We start from the raw sequence: 4799 nt of genomic DNA, 5'->3' as shown, positions 1-4799 counted from the left end.
TCCTCCTCTTCAAGTCTATATTTTGATATAGCCGCATCCGAGTATGTATGCGAAACTTCACAGAAAGAACAAATATAACTCGATTTCTAATATTAAAGAAAAAATGACCTTACATAAGTGCGGCCACATCCGTTTTTAAAAAAAAATGAATTTGAAAATGCTGCATTTTTGGATAGACGTCACTTTTTCTCCACAACAAATCTATTCTTTTAAAGAAATTAATTGTTTAGTTATATATCTGAAGGTTTTATTATCTTTTTATTGTCTTTTAAATTTAATTCTGCATTTTGAAACTAATTTAATACAATTTATGCAAATAAAAACCATATAAACCTTTCTCAGTGAAATTTATTATGATACATTACATGTAAATTAATGACGAAATGCATTGAAAACAAAATGACCTCATAAAGAGCAATCAGGTTGAAAATATGTACTTTTAACAAATTCTTCAGTCTTCGCCACTATGATAAATAATCAATCAATATTTACCGTGTAAAAAAAAGTAAGAACAACATAAGTTGGGATGGTTCAGACCATTAAATTACATTTAATTACATACATGTACCTCCAATTAAAACGCGCGTCTCCTTTATAGTGGACATTGACTTTATTTGACTGTTCAAGAAACAATTTTTTTTTTTTTTACCTTTTTATTGAAAATCATCAGCTTTCTTAAGTATGTTTTATTCGTTTTTAATTTGTATATGTCTGGGATTCAAAAGACAATAGCTAGTGATCAAAGCAGGGAAGAGGGGTGGGGGAAGGTAGATGGGAAGCTTGGCCTGCAGTAGTCACCACCTGACCATTTTTTGTTTCCAAAACTTGTCATTTTTGTCACTGTATTGACTTGTTGCAGATTTTTATTTGACAAAATTAATGATGTCCGAAAGGATTCTAGTGTTTTATCGCATAATCAGGAAGTGTTTTATATATGACGAAACACTTCTAAATCTGCCACTGCCGACCTACATTTACTTATTGAAGGTCTGCAGCTGGGAATGGAAAAGTTCTTATTTACACTTATTAATTATATATAAATGTACATTTATCATGCTGATCGGAATATTGACATCAGTTTTTTTCAAGTAGATTCGTGTTTAATTTATAATTTACAAGGATTTTAAGATAACGAAATATTTTATTAGGTTGACAAACCACGTTTATAAGGCTTATAAACCTACTCAGTGGTGTACGTTTTTGGCATTTTCTACGAAAATTTAAGTGATACATGATACAATCAACCTTTTTTATTGTCTATGAATAAAGATTATCTGTTCCCAGTTCTGTAAGAAATACAAACACGATCATGCATTACTTGTGGACAAGAAAACGGTGCACATTCTCTCTGAATTTTAAAGATTTCAACGTCCGTCTATGATGATAATCCGTTCCAGATAAAATATCAAAAGTATTTTATTGTTACCACAAGGACAAATGTACAGAATTGCGAAGGAAATGCCCCAGAGAGTTAATGTATTCAAAGGAAGTGATGAAATTATCATTGTCACTGAAATATATCAAATATCTTACCTACAGTTGCGTAATAATTAAACATCAGAAGTTCTAAAGCAAAATCATTATCTATTTTAAAGCAGTTTTTGTCTTGGACTATTAGATGTATAGTCACGTAATACATGTCAGCAGTTTGTTAGGTATATTTTTAAAGATTTCTTTTTTTATCAGACACTAACATGAAAAAGAAACATAATCAAACTAGTGAGATAATCCGGGAATGACCAGGCCCGTAGGAAACAATTTCAGTTTTGGGGGAGGGGGGGGGGAAGGGGGGCACAGCCATACATTTTCAGTTGAGAGGGCACTATCAACTACCAAAAATTCCATGCCAAGCAAAAAAGCAACAAAAAAATGTCATCAGACTTTTTATTGAGGGGGCACAAGCATATAGTATCTATGATTTCTAGAGTAAGGCCATGCCAAGTTTTTTCTATGTTCATCGTACGCGGACGGAATGCTTTTCAGATTATGAAATTAAAAACAAACACAAATTAAAATTGATAAATACAAAGCTTTGAAACGCAAACACAAAGTTAACTCAAATTAAAATCAAGAGATGGTATCTGAAATGTATTTTACTCTTTTGGGATTGACATCTCTCTTTTTTGTGGTGTATTGATTTTTTTATTTCAATAAACTAGTAGTTTAACTTAGTTTTATTGCGAGGAGAGGTCTCGAATGATAATAAGAAATTCTAGAACTGTTCTGAAAATGTTGTGTTTTACCCCTTTAATTGGTTTGTGTGTTTTCTCGGATAGGAAGATAGGTTTTCGAATTTAGGGTGGACGCTAATCAAAGAAAAAACTTGAATGGCTTCATCAATCAGGACTACGCAAGTTACATCTTATAACCGGTCTCCCCTTGTTGTTTTAACATAGAAAGTGATTGTGTGTAAGTATATTGTGGATTATTCCTGGTTAGTGCATTTGACCTGAACCATGCAGAAAAGCGGATCCACTGAAATAAATAAACAACGATCTAGAAAAAAATCCTAACACCAAAGAAAAAAAAATTTACGCAGTTAAACAGACACTTCATAACCCCGTAATATTGAGTAATTTATATGTTTATAAAAAGAAAGAAAGAAAGAAAGAAAGAAAAGAAAATACAAAAATAATAGCGCTGTCATTTGTTGGAATGGAAAAGGGGGAGGGAGTGTTGTTGGTTTTCCATTGCCAAAAATTCAATTTTGACAACTTTTCTGTTTAATTGATTCATGTATCTTTAAATTTTTTAATGTAACTTCATAGACGATGCGAAAAATGGTTGAAGAAATCATTAGGATATTTTTACATAAAAAGAATCTTAAATTTGATACGCGCACAATCTACCTTGTCTCTTCTGTATGGATGAATCAAGCTTCATTACTTGTCTGATGAAATCGTTTGTAATAAAATTATGTTTTCCTACAAATTATTATACTCCTTCCAGCTATCAAAGATACATGTAGGATGAATTGAAATAAAAGTTCAAAACTGTTTTCAGGAACATAAGACAGGTTAAAGTAAACAGTTTCCGGTTCAGAGAATTTGCAGATTTCTTTTAACGTAACGTTAAAATCAGTAACGCCATGATGACATTATCACGTCAAGATTAGTAAAACTTCCCATTTTTCGAGACCTCGGACGGAAAAACGGTTTGTGATAATTCAAAAAAATAAAATGATTTTGAAAGGACACATCGTAGGCATGTTTGTAAAAAAAAAGAAATCCAATTTGGAGACAGGACCGCCTTGTTATACGTAACGTACCCATTTCTTTGTGCTTGCCTCACATTAAAGCCTTTTTTCATCTTGTTCAGAGGTTGTAATTATTTACATTAAGGACATACGCAACGTACCTTACCTACTGATAATTTTTCATGATATTCTTAATTTAAGATTATAGTGCCATCAGATGTTCATAGAAAAAAAAAATCAGCATGCATCACCAGGGGTTTAGAAAAGATATCAATTGATGAAAATTCTTGTATAATTAAAGAGAAATATACAAAAATTACTTAACATATATTCTAGACGTTTTGTTTATCCAAACTTGATTTAGAAAGAAGTGTACAATAGCATATATAAACATGATTAGCGGTTTTCTTTCGGCATCTCTTCTCTTGGTCATTGCAGTACAGCGTTATAGAAAGGTATGTCACGCTGACCATGGCCAATTCACGCTGTTCTGGAGACGGTTTTCGATTTGTTTAACTGTTACAATCTCAGTCGTTATCATGTCTCCATGGCTTATTCTCTCTGGGACCTCTATGGGAGTATAATTTTACCCAACTAAATTTATAATGTAACATGAATGCATTTTTGCTAACCAATCATCTTTATGGAGTGATGAAATAAAAAAAAAATATCACTAATTATATAATTTTAAAAAATTTTAATTGAGAAAAAGTTCCCTGAAATATAATTAATAAGCGGATATTAAAGGGGAAAATTTCCGTTTCCTTTTCTCTTTTATACTTCATTAACTATTATATGGATGATAATCGTGTTCAAAAATCCAGACTTGTAAGTTTGTAAATCCAAACTTGCAATCGTATCAGTTTCATAGGTTACATCTGAGAGTAGGTAATATTCTGAAATCCAAGCATGTAGTTTTGAAAATACAACTGTGTTGACTTTGAGTTTCTACCATGAATGACTTTGTGTGTGTTTTTGATGTTGTAAACTTTCTTTTCCGCGCTCTGAATGAAACACAAAGACAATTCATAAATCTACAAATGTAAAGTTTACACGTTTGTCGAATTTTGATATGAGAAACTATGGAGGGGCATCAGTGCCACAATTCTTTTTTAATGTTTTTATTTTCTATTTTTATTCTTCAATGAAATAAATAATTTAGTTTTTATTTCTTGTTTTATTCTAACTTCCAATTTTATATTAATATCTTTATTTAAATTTCTGATTTAATTCTAACTTCTTGTTTATGTTTTCCAATTCTATTTTATTTTATTAATTTTATTTTATTTGACGATGTGATATGAATCATTACCCGCTTATACACGGCTTGCCTGGACCTAGAGGGGCTTTGGTTTTTAAGGTCTCCTTACACAGCTGTTACGTTTGGCACGGCACTAGGAACTTCAGTCAATCGAACTCTGACCTCCCCATGGCTTACGAAGCTAGCGCCCAACCACTAGATTACTGTGATCAGTGCCCTAGTTTATTAAGAAATAATGTAATTGCAATAATATCATATAAAAAACACTCAATAGATGCAGATCCGTAACAACGTTTTTCAAAGGGAGGGGGGTCCAAAAAATTTTGACGAGCAAAAAATAAA

Source organism: Saccostrea echinata, unplaced genomic scaffold (genome assembly GCF_033153115.1).
Source record: "Saccostrea echinata isolate AGI-Se365-2 ecotype Australia unplaced genomic scaffold, CSIRO_AGI_Sech_v1 ptg000025l, whole genome shotgun sequence".
Classification (NCBI taxonomy): Eukaryota; Metazoa; Mollusca; class Bivalvia; order Ostreida; family Ostreidae; genus Saccostrea; species Saccostrea echinata.
This window is presented reverse-complemented; position numbering follows the sequence as displayed.